Source organism: Brassica napus, chromosome C7 (genome assembly GCF_020379485.1).
Source record: "Brassica napus cultivar Da-Ae chromosome C7, Da-Ae, whole genome shotgun sequence".
Lineage (NCBI taxonomy): Eukaryota > Viridiplantae > Streptophyta > Magnoliopsida > Brassicales > Brassicaceae > Brassica > Brassica napus.
In genome coordinates, this window is record NC_063450.1 from 47,958,427 (window position 1) to 47,971,086 (window position 12,660).

General features: G+C 34.8%; 2 long non-coding RNA genes and 1 pseudogene across 2 annotated transcripts; 1 reads left to right on the forward strand and 2 right to left on the reverse strand.

Annotated features, from left to right (window-relative positions):
* Window positions 1-91: 91 nt before the first annotated feature.
* LOC106402365 lies at window positions 92-1,226 on the reverse strand. The gene is made up of 2 exons (XR_001280656.3): window positions 708-1,226; window positions 92-557 (listed from the first exon to the last, which is right to left on the reverse strand). It is a non-coding gene; the product is annotated as an uncharacterized LOC106402365 (long non-coding RNA).
* A 1,709-nt stretch (window positions 1,227-2,935) lies between these two features.
* On the reverse strand, window positions 2,936-6,248 carry LOC106405143. Its single transcript, XR_001281274.3, has 5 exons — window positions 5,727-6,248; window positions 5,405-5,600; window positions 4,862-4,959; window positions 4,644-4,719; window positions 2,936-4,549 (listed from the first exon to the last, which is right to left on the reverse strand). It is a non-coding gene; the product is annotated as an uncharacterized LOC106405143 (long non-coding RNA).
* Window positions 6,249-6,662: 414 nt separating this feature from the next.
* Window positions 6,663-12,460, forward strand: LOC106405608 (annotated as a pseudogene).
* Window positions 12,461-12,660: the final 200 nt, after the last annotated feature.

Consider the following 12,660-nt stretch of genomic DNA (forward strand, 5'->3'; position numbering starts at 1 on the left):
TTTACGTAATCAAACCTTTGCTGGTGTAGGGATTGTAAAATCGGCATATAGCCGTGTACCGATTTGAACATTTAAAACCCCCATGAAAATATGAAACGGAAGTTTTTTTTTTTTTTTTTATCACTTTGAAATTTATTAAACAAGTTCATAATCTATAATAAAGACCCAAGAGAAGGGCTAGACTGAAAAGGTCCAACGATGCAAACAGTTGGCCCAAACGCAAAAGAAAGAGGAGGCCCATGAGTAGCGGCCCAAAGTTTTTCAAGGCAACAACTGCCTTTGCGGTAAAGACGACACGAGAGAAAGCTCGAAACACGCGTCAAGCTCTGGAAGAGAAAAGAACACGTGCCGCTTGAGTCAATCCACCGCTTCAACGCCGACGACAATTCTTCCCCGGAACTCCGACCACCGGAAGACGAAAACGTCCAACGACGAAGGGAGACAGCTCATAGAAGAGCACCCGTTGAGAACGGAATCGAAGCCGACATCAGTTAACAAACCACCACTTCGATAAAGAGGAATCGAGCGCTGCGATCGATCTAAGAGATCAGATTCACCTGTAAATAAAAGCAGTCACCTTTATAGATAAAGAGTAGCTCGAAGGTGAAAGAGCCCAATAAAGGCAAGGAGATAATAATCAGATCCTTAGATGGAGAGACAATCGAAACCGAAGGAAAGCATATTGAAGCGGAGGCGAAGAGAAGAACCAAAAACAGAGGAACCAGTATGAAACAGTTCCAAACTCGCTAACAACACCGCCGCAAAGGATGGTGAGATACGAGACAGAAGCCGAAGAAGACGGTGCTAAGGAAGCCACCGCTTCCCGGAGGCAAGAGCCGGCGAAGTCGACGCTAATTTAGCCATCACTTCCCGGAGTCAAAAGCTGGTGAAGACAGTGTTTATGGGAACCCCCGCTTCTCAGAGACAACCATCTGATCTATTGATCAGACAAACAAAAAGTTTTGATAACTCTCATCATCACCTCCGTGAAAGATATTAGAGAGAGAACGGAGGGATGAGAGAGAAACCCCCACCAGGAGATATCTCTATGGAAACGGAAGTTCAAGCCCTAAGAAACTTACATTAACACATTATCATTTTACCATGACAAATATATAGATGTACTAGGGTCGGCGCGGGCTACGCCCGAGTTTTTTGTTTTAATTTTAATTTTAATTATATATTTAGTATGTTTATTTAATATATAAATTTTAGAATCTATTATAAAAATATAAATAGCTATAGACAAATATAAAATAATTTTAAATCATTCATTACTTTTGGCTTACACAATTTTAAAATTTTAGTATCCAATTTTTTTTTTTTTTGAAATTATATATAAGGTGAAGAGCAAAATGAACAAAAATGAATTAAATTCTAGTTATAGTATTTAATTGGTTAAATTGTAGACATGTGTTATTTCACTTAAAATAAAAAGGGTCGGTCCGCGCGTGGATTATATATTTCAATTTGTTAATATATTATTTTTTATATATTTTTGTTTATTACTTTTCTTATATGTTATTTGATATTTATAATATATTTTATTACAATATTAGTAGGTAAAGATAACATAAATACTCATTATTTTAAGTAAAACTAAATTATATCTCTTATTCAAAGAAATTCATAAAAAAGTAAATAAACTGCATTATTTATTTACATGCTAAATGTCCTCAATATATTCATCTCATGTATGTTTTTTAGTGTGTTACTTCCCCACATTGGTGAAGATTTATAACTTAAAATTGTGATAAAAATTGGTAATGAATACATTTTTGAGTGACTTACACAGACAATTGTTATAACTTTTATTTTAAGAAAAATTTGAAAAGTTTTGTGTTTATGAAATTTAAAGAGTTCCACTAACTCTTTCTTCCATTTTTTTTAACTTCTTCAATTATTTTATTGTTTACTCCGTATAGTTATATACTTATATATCTCATGTAGTTCTTTGTTCATGTTACTCGAACCAATACGATGGAAGCACATATATATGAATAATATTGAGATTTCTCATTTCAAATTTAAGCAAGCTATACCTTCGTTTTAGTAGTTAGCCTTTACGATACTACTTGATCAAGTAAAAGAAAATAACCAAAGTTATGATTCAGGTGACCTTTTACGTATATACCCAGTCATGCCTACTGAAATTCTACAACTCTCTGCTTTCTATCCATTTTTCAGCTTCCATGTCTCTGTTAGGCATTTCTTCAAGAAAATTCAAATTTTTTATCAACTCCAATACCAGCCTAGCTCTGTCCAATCTATTCCATTATCATAACTACAAAACAGTCACCAACCACCATATTTCTTCTTCTCAAACTAAGAAACAATGTTGTAATTTCTTGTTCAATCTCAAACTGTCAAGGCACATATGATGGTATAGAGAAGAAGAAGAAGTATGAATCTTAGTCCATGACTGCTGGTCTTCTTGCACGCATCAATTAAAAAACGTGTGAAACAGATGGATTAGCAAGATTTGCGGGCTATGAACTCCAGGATGCTTAGCTTGCATAAGATCCCTCTTTTGAGGATTTTTCAGCTTCTTTGGCACTTAATTAAAGACCATGTATGCATTCTACAAAACCTTACAATCAACATAAACTTGCATCTAAAATAAGCATTATCAATCCTAAAACAGTCTTATTTCACTCTAGGTTGATGATTCCCAATTTATCAATGGCAGGGCCGGCTCAACATTGTTAGGGGCCCTAGGGCAAAAAAAATTTTTTTTACTCTTTAAAATTTATATGTGGATAATGTTTAAAATATTTTTAAAATTTAATCAGTAATATTTTGTATATTTGTAATGAAAATAAAACTATATACATATCAAATAATTTTAGGCCCTTTTCAATTTTATTTATTTTATTTATTATATTTATATATATAAATATATAGATTTATAAAAAAAATGGACCCCTTAGTTATTATTATACGGGGGGACACGGGCTTGGGCCCGGGGCGGTCTCACCACTTGTCCCCCCTTGTGAGCCGGCCATGATCAATGGAAAGACCAGTAAACACACAAAACAAGAGAGAGTTACACATAAAGACACATTCTGTCTTTTCTTTACCTGCAAAGACACATTCAGTATTTGACACACTTTTTGTGTACGGATGCCACAGTTGTGGACGAAAAAGTCCTTTGTTAGAGAAACAAGCAAGGATGTTTGGTTTAGAATGAAAGAAAAAAAAACTAAATAGTCACTTATTTGTTTGAGGAAGTAGGTTTATCGGTTAGTGAGTCTATTTTAAGCCCTTGGATGAGATGCTAATAAACCATATCCAATGGATGAAAAAATGACAGTACAAAAACTTAAATTGTTGATAGTGACTCATCAAGATTTGAGTTTTTTTTTAACATAAGTAATACTAGCTTTCTTTTCTTCTTCTTCAACGAACTTAAAGTTATTTACGAAAGTGTGTGAATCTTTCAAATGTTTTTTTGAGTTTGTTTTTGGTTTTCTCGATTTTGATTCTAACAGTGCAGGGAAAGCGTTGAGAAGTCAAAGGTGGTCAAGGGATGTGTGGATATGGTTTATGTGGATTGGGGTTTATGATTTGGGGAAGTGTAGATAAGAAAGCATAGATAGGGGAGTGCGTACATGTTGTATAATTGTGGATATAAATCGAAAAATTGTAACATTATATAGAGACACGGAGAGACGTGGACAATGATGGTGTGGTCAGTGACGACATAGACATGGAAATTGCGTATCCACGACTAAGTATCCACCAAATCCTAAAAATATAACCCAACCACAGTTCATGTATCCAACAATACGTATCCACACATCTGTGTCCTTACCCAACATTGCATCCACAACCAAACCCCCCCCCCCACATGCGCTTGTGTGTCCACGGATATGTAGCCACGCCCTAATAACCTCAGAAACAACAAACAATGGATATCAGATGGAGGAGACAACGAGATTCGTGTTTGGTCTTGGATGTTAGATAGAAGAGCCAGAGAGATTGGGTTTTGGTGTTGGGAAGATCCAGCAAGAAGACATAGGAAGAACACGCCGACCTCTGATGAACACAACGGTCTCGGAAAAACAGACTGTCTCTGAAAGTGATGGAGAGGACGACGGTACTCTAGTTCAAATGTAATTGTCAAAGATGATAGATGAATCTGAGACGTGTGTTTGGAATTATGTCAAGAGAAAGGGGATCTGAGAATTTTAAGTTATGGATGCAAAATAAAAAAAAAATGTTTCTATAATTTATTATTTACTCAAACACTGGATGTCGAGTTCAAGGGCAAATTAGACAAAATGATTTGGGAAAGTGTCTTCCAAACTCAATGTGTCTGAAAACTCAAAATGTGTCTTTGAAGGTAAATTTCTCACAAAACAAACAGTCCACAAGCATGTTCTGCCTCAGATTTAAAAATATATAAATTACTATGGAACTTAGAAAAACAGCTGAGAAATTGTACCTTAAGCATGACAATCGATGAAAGTCAAAAAGTCAAGCAATCATCCCCACAATTGCCGCTGCTACCTCTGTTATTCAAAAATTGTTGTTGACTTCGCAACTCCTTATTTTGAAAGGTGAAAATGCCACAAGAGTTTAGCTGAAAATAACATAACCTCACTAACACTATTGATAAGAAACTCTTCAATCAGGCGTACCAGAACAGATTTTATTTGGCTAGTAATGCACAGAACATCCCATAATTAAAGACTGCCAACCTCTCTTCCGCCCCACCTGTATTTAGTTATGCAAAAATATCAACTCTGAATCGAATTTGTTATATATGAGCACAATTCTTGTTTTTTTTTTGCAACAGATAGCTCATCGGCTCCATCCAGCATGTTTTCGTGTAAAGACTTTAAGCTGCTTCACTTACCAGTCTGTTTTCTAATATCTCAGGTACACATAAAGAAGGATTCTAACCCTCAATTCGTGATGCTGTTGTGTAGGGGAGTACTTGCAGTAACCCATGACCTGAAAAATACAAAACACATATCTTGATGGTCAAAGCACTGCAGGAGCTTTTGCTGCAGAAAGCATATGAATAAAAAAAGTTTAGAGACTCCCTTTTGACTGAATGTATAAATCATCGATCTGGAACAAAACGTATAAGATTAAAAGAACCAAACGAAAATAATAGATAGAGTATATGTCTCTTGGAATGAAATAGATGATGCATATGCTAAAAGATGAGAACCCAATTAACTCAAAATCCATTATTATCACCACCGATGAACCTCTCGAATTTTGCAGGGAAAGATTGGCTTGCATGAACGTAGATATGGGGTGAGGTTGTTGTTTTTCTTAAAAAAATACTTTGACAAATGCAAGATATTCGTTTTCCATATCCCTCTCTGATATTTATCGAGTCAAACTTAAACTTAAACTTATACACAATGAGAGTATCAGAGATATTTACCTTTGTTCCAAACTCATGACTGATATTTGGGATGTCGTCTTCTGCTATAGTTGTCATCACTGCAACGACACGTTTCTCTGCCACAATGGCTAACACTGGCTCCGTCAAAGTAATGATCCCGAGTCGTCAGAAACCAAACTGTGATATCGAGTCGTCGGAAACCAGACTAAGAGGATTTGGAACAATCTTGTTTCACCTTAGAATAAAATGCGATTGAAACGGGGAGAGCAATCAGAAGAGCTCAACGTTTTGGAGTTGACAACGAATTCATCAGAATAAATATTGAATATTAAAAGAGATTTACAATGAGCGATGCACCTACAGGGAGAAGACCGCGAGATGATATCATTACAGTAAGCGATACACCAAATCTTCGGAAACCAATTTATAGCTATGAGGAATTGTGGGGATGTGTTAAAGGTGTTAATGACGTTTAATCAATAATCTCGCAACGTTTCAGAGGATAAGAACCGAAAACGAAACAACGATGTTTAATATAGGGATTGTTCACGACGATTCGTCTAACTCAACCCTCCTGAAACTCCATTGTGGGTGAAGATCGTCAGAGATCAAAGTAGAAGATGAACCCTAAAACTGGATATCGCTTGCGCTAAGAAAATATTAGTCTCTCTAACGGGTTTACCTTTTGACTTTTGCAAAACTAAATAAGAAAGAGCCCACTAAATATTCAAGAAAAAGCCCATTTTAATTTGATTATGTTTAAATGATACGGTGTGTTTTGTTTGGCTGGTGTCACAACTCCAGAGCTCGACTTTTCTAGGTGGAATCCTATGTGGCGCAAAAAGGAGAGATCAAAATACTACTTTATAATAGATAGATAGATAGATTCAATAAATCTTTGTTGCTTATCAGAAAAAAACATAATTTGATACTTGTCCAAAATTTTCGCCGTACTCTATCCCGTCGCAACTACCCAACTCGGCGACGATAAAACCGTCTAATGCGTCACAATTATTAGAAAATTTTCTCACCGTCCAATTTGTTTTTTTTTTTTTTTGAAACACACCGTTCAATTTGGTTTGGTTTGTGGTTATGCTATTTAAAGTTTTGTATATATACATGTATATATTTGTAATTACGATAAAAACTGTTGTCACAAAATGATAGTGTGTTTAAAAAAAAAAAAGAGCTCAGAGGTTTGGATTTTCATTTCACATTTCTAGATCTTTTAAAATGTTGAAAACGGTATAATTTTGATAACTATACACGGTTATATACGTGTTGTAAATCTATATAATAAAAGTTATACTTACAATTGACTCTATAACGAAAGGTTTGCTTACATTTTATTTTTGTAATAATGACTCTTTCTGTACATCTAAGCGAAGTGACGGTTTTATTTGAAAAAACTATAACAACCTTGACCAGGACTTACGTATGGTTGTATGAATTTTTTCGATCTCTTCCTCTCTTTTTTTTATGCGAAATATTCGATCTTCATATTCAGGAGGATAATGAACTCAGTTATGGAAGCCCACAAACTTTTCTTTTAAAAGCAATATTTTCCAAAATTACTATTTAGAACTCGTCAAAAGAAGCACAAAATACGGAGTTGCTAACATTGCCAAGTGTGCAATACATTGTCCAGAGCTTGACAATCGACTAAGTGTAACTTTGTCCACAAAACGCCAACGCTAACCTCGCTATTGTTCGCCACATCTGAACTCTATAACCATTCGCCACATATAATAACTTGTTACATCCAAACCATCGTCATATTTTCCTCATGCAACATCTCTCCTGTCTTGTAAGACCATAGCACAGAACAAGGCTTTTTAGTCGTTACGCGATGGCGTCAAGTGATAAGGCTCCGGTGGCGTGTCCAGCAGGCATCGGAGAATGTAAGGAGCCAATGGGAGATCCTACGAAGACAACTACGGCGATACTAGAAAAAGGAACGGCTATGATGCAGTCTATGAAACCAATCAAGCAAATGAGTCTCCACATGTGTTCCTTCGCTTGCTATAGCCACGCCGTCAGATAGAAGTTCATATCTATGGTCACCGTGTAAACCAAGACTTTCTCCAATGTGCTGTCTACGAATCCAGTTCCTCTAAGGCTCATCTCATAGGTACACATAAACATTGATTATACGTATAAATGTCCTGGTTGTAACGTTGAGTTTTGAAGCTTTTGCGTTAGATTATGACTTTAAGATTTATGATGTGTTTCTATTGTATTAAATTAACAGGGATCGAATATATAGTGTCAGAGAAGTTATTCGAAAGCCTCTCATTCCCATGATTATGAGGTTCTTGATTTTTCATTTTGTATACATTTCCGGTATGTTTATTTATTTATATCAAAGAATCAAAAATGATAAAATTGTACGTATTGTTTGTAGATCCAGATGGCTCTTCTAGTAACTCCAAGGATCCCAGAGCTCGTTGCAAAGCCGGAGCTTAAAAATCTTGCCAACTCCTACGGAAAATTTTGGTGTACATGGCAGTTCGATCGCAGAAAGCAACTAGTCGTAAAAAAAACCATATATTATTATTTTTGATCAAAAATCTATATATATAAAGTATTGTTTGCCTCTCTCCTGTGAAGACACCTCAGAGCCACGTCATTAAGTCAAGTGTTCTGGTCTTGACACGTGTCTGTCAACTCCAAACTGATGCATTACAATTAATGGGATAAGTTTAATTTGAACTTGCTAAAAAACCAAGAAGTTTGACTTATGATGGACCATACAACAAGACTTATTTTTAAAGTTGGTATGTACGAAAAGCATTATTTGACTTAGGTTATGACATGTTTCTTCTTCCTCCCGCTGAGAAAAAACTGCGGCGTTACTGTTCTCTGTTAGATTTATTAAACACAATTAATGTTTTCATTAATATCACTGACCCACTCATCCAAGACGTCTCATTCCATACATCTCCTATCTCAAATTGTCGTGGATTTACACCTATAAATAAGTGAGTTTAATTCAGTGAAGATCATCACTTTTTCTTTCTAAATCATTCCGAAGATTTCTACAGTCTTTTTTCGATTGTCGGCAACAGATTATTCTGTGTTGATAGCTACTTGATTAATATGAAACAAATGTTGTTGTAGATTTGCTTGATAATCAGCTAGAGTCCGTTTTCCAGTGATTTATTCCCACCAGATAACCAGTCTCCGATCTAATCGAGGAATATTTCGAGAATCTGGGAATCTGGTTCTTATACGTCGGTTGAAGATTTTGTTATCGGATTTTATGACAGTTCCGGTATCGCCAAGTATAGATCTACCAGCACCGCCGTAAAACTCCATCCCACCACCGTCGCCGGAGAATCCTGAAGCCATTTTTATTCTCTCTCCAAAAGCCGAGAAGAAAGAGAGATTAGATAACTTTAAGAAAACTGGAGAGACTAGGACTTTGTTCTTAACTCTCTCATTAATTTGGCGAGGTTCTTCAATTCGTAGACGTTTACTCCTCCTTAGCTGGCAATGCCATATCTAGACTGTGTTCTTAATTCTCTCATGTCTTGCGATTGATAGACTCTACTATCAGGAATAAAATCTCAGGTCTTCGGGATTATAATCCTAATCTCTCCTCTTAGTTGAAGCAAGTTTGGTAATTTACCTCCTGATGCTTCCTGGTTTGCCAATTTAGCAGATGATTTCTTTCGTGCATTCCATCTCTCGAATCTTTGTCAATCTTCGACAAAACCAAAGTCTGCATGTGTTTTCCAGAATTGACTTTTCCTCTACTTGATTGGGTTTTGATGGGCCTCTTCGTGATTCTATCCAATGGGCTACTAACATAGGCAATTGGTTTCGTTGATATAAAACTCTGGGTTATTATAATACTAGGATTTTTATTTGAAGTCTCAATCGAATCTGCCCCATTGGAGATGTAATATTTTACACTTCTTTATTTTAATTGAATACCAGCTCTCAAATAAATAAATAAAAACTGAAGAGATAAAGACGCATTTGATTTTTCTCAAGGCCTTTCTTTTAAGATGATGGTGACGAAAATATATATTAAAAATAGAGTAAATAGCTTCTTTACGACTGTCCGATCATATATTTTTGTTAACTTTATTGAATAGAGTTATTTAGTAATGTTAAATCAAAGCCCGATTCAAAGAAATACAAATACAAAGTAGTAAATGCCAGTTTTGTATTTGCAATTTGCAATTTCTTTTATTAATAAACATTATTTCTTTTGAACAATATTTTTTTTTTACTGAAGCGAACAATAGTTTCCTATTAAGTTCTGTATTTATTACAGAAAACAAATTAAATAATGCATTTTCATTTAATCTATACACTGTGTACTGTCTGTAAATGTTTTGAAAATCTTCGTGACAGAAGAAACTTAATTTTGATCCATTAATTTGTCTTAAAAAACATCAGTATTCATTTAACTTTTAGTAAATCCTTAAAACCCTAAAAATAAGAGAAAATAACAAAAACATGCCACTTGGGTTTCAATTCAAATAGCACCAGACTTTCACGTGCAAGTGCGATAGTTTCAGTCTCTTACTTTTTTCTTACCTCTTCCAATAAAACACAAACATTATTTTTTTTTAAACACAACTTTAGTAAGTAAACTATTTTTTTTTTGTGTTCCAAACAAAAAAAACTATTAGCGCCAAACTTATGAGTTTATATGGTCCTAAACAGGTTGTTGCCCTTTAAGAATAAGATAACAAACGATCTCTGGCAATCTTTATGTGAGCTTCCAAATAGGGCTGTTAAATATTTCTTATAAATCACTGGAAGAATATGAAACTTAGGGCTGAGACTTAAATTGCATGTTAATTTTGAACTCAAGTGGTTTTCCAAATAAAGTTAAAAATTTCATGTTAATTTAACCTCCGAGTTAATACTTACAGTACTAAAAACATTCCAAGAAAGTTTAAAATCGTCTACCTATCATACCACCACTAAAAACTCACTATTAATTTTGCAGAGCCACATACAAAAACCAAAAAGAATTGTCATATTAACCCAAACAACATTTAAAAGACAAAATATAAGGATCAGTTCACGGACTCAAGCTTCTTACTTTAAAAGGGCCAAACACTAAAATTGAGATATAACAAATAAATTATTTAGATGTTAATATATAATAAATCACTGACATTAACTAAATGTGATTTTTTTAAATACTTAAATAAAAAAATTCAACTGAGAATGATATAATAACTCAATCATGGTAATATCATAGAAGCAAAAAATCAAACAAAAATTATTTACAAATTAACTAACCAGTAACTTAAATTAATAAAATAGTATATCTCATACGCACCTTTTGAAAATGTGAACCTAAAACATAAATTACAAAATTATATAAAAAAATAATAACATAGATCACAAGTAAAGTATATCCCGTCCATAGAGCGGGCCGACCCTAGTAAACTATATTTTCATGTAGAGCAATTTTCGGTAAAGTCTTATGAAACATTCATGTTGGCTCCCAAATTTGAATGTATTAATATATATATATGTTTTACGGTCCCAAATTATAAAGGAAGACTTTATAGTAAAATTTTGTAGTAATAAATATTTCAGGACAGCCTCTCTCATAGTATGAGTTTCAATTAGGGTTTTTTGTTTGTTTTAAGGGATAGATTACCACTAGGTGTACCATCATTAATGGTGTCGCCACAAGATGTGAATCTCGGGAGGATAAAACCGGAACTTGTGAAAAAGAGAGTGAAGAACATGGGATCTCGACGGAATCGTTGAAGCCGTCACGGGAAGGGATTTGCGGACCGGAGAAAAAGAATATGGTTGCTGATTATTGGGTTCGGTTTAGGAAAGGCTTTGCGCTTGATGTCGTTGAGACAGATATGAAGAAAACAGCTCCCTTCCCGTGACTTTCTCTTGTTTAGGTTTTGTTTCCCTGATGAATTTCGAGATATTATAAGTTCGTAAGCTTATAGTACGTGTTTTGATATAGGGATAATTAGAAAAATGAGACACTTTCATCTTAGATTTGTTCCAATAAGACTTGTAGAGGATTATTTAGGTAAATAAGATTTATATTCTCTTTAATACCATTATACCCTTATAATTAACCAAATTAACCTTAATTAAAATTTAAATTAATTCGTAATTGATTTCAATTTTAATTAAAAAAAAAAACCATAAAAGGATTAAAAACTTGTTTACCCTAATATTTTTTCACTTCTCTTCTTCTCCGCCGTTTTTCTTCTTCTCCGCCGTGTACCTTCAAACCTTCAACCCTTTCAATGTCAATTTAGGGTAAGCGGAGAATCCTTATTTTTTTCATCGTAAATCATCAATTTTTTTGTCTCTAATCTCATTTTTATCTTTCTTCTCTTTGTTCTCGGATACAATTCAGCGAATTGGGGATTTATTCTTTGGTTTGTCAGACGGTCCTCTTCTCTCTCTACGGTTTCGTCGGACGGTAATCTTCTCTCACTACAGGTTTCGTCGGACGGTCCCTTCACAGTTTGATGTAAGATCTGGTCTAAACCACATTGCAGATCAGGCCTGACATCGAAAGGATCGAGAAATGGGTGTTACGCATTGCTTTTGATGATGAGAAGAATCCTTATCTACCGAAGGTTTTCTAACAGAGCCATCTTTGGAAAATTCTTCCCTAAGGTTCTACTTCATTCTTTGCCTGAACTGTCTTTGATCTTTGCTCTGATATGTACATATAATGAGCAGAGCGCTGCTAGAGCTACTGTGCCAGGAGGTCCAAGTGTACCATGTAGTACAGCGAAGGCTGTGGAATGGGACGCTGCTTGGTCACAGAACCTTGACCTGTCGGGTCGTGCGGCTCTTGGAGTTCATGTTGCAGCTTATGAGGAAGATAAAGCCGAAGATACCCGTCCTAAGAAGCTACAGGCAGAGAAAACTGCAGAAGGCATTGTTTGAGGATTAAACAAGGTTTATAACGAATGTTTGCATCGCACATTTCTCTTATTTTCTCAAAAGACAATACTTTATCATCTTCCGTAGGGTCAATAAGTGCCAATAAGTTGTCTCTTTAACTGAATTGTGTTAGGAGTTTCTGAGGATGTACCTAAGTTTCTGGTGATTTTCTATTTGTTTTCCTGAATATGAATCTTTCTTCTGTTACAAAGTTTCAACTTTTTTTTTTTCTGTATGATGTATCGTTCAACTGTGTTCAGTCTAGATTTGTTTCATTTCAGTTTTGACTTTTGAGAAATTAAGTTTTGGGAATTCATACACCTTTGAATTGTTCAAACTAGATTTTGGTTCATTTCTTCTCTATGTTCTTTAATTGGGTTTAAAAGGTC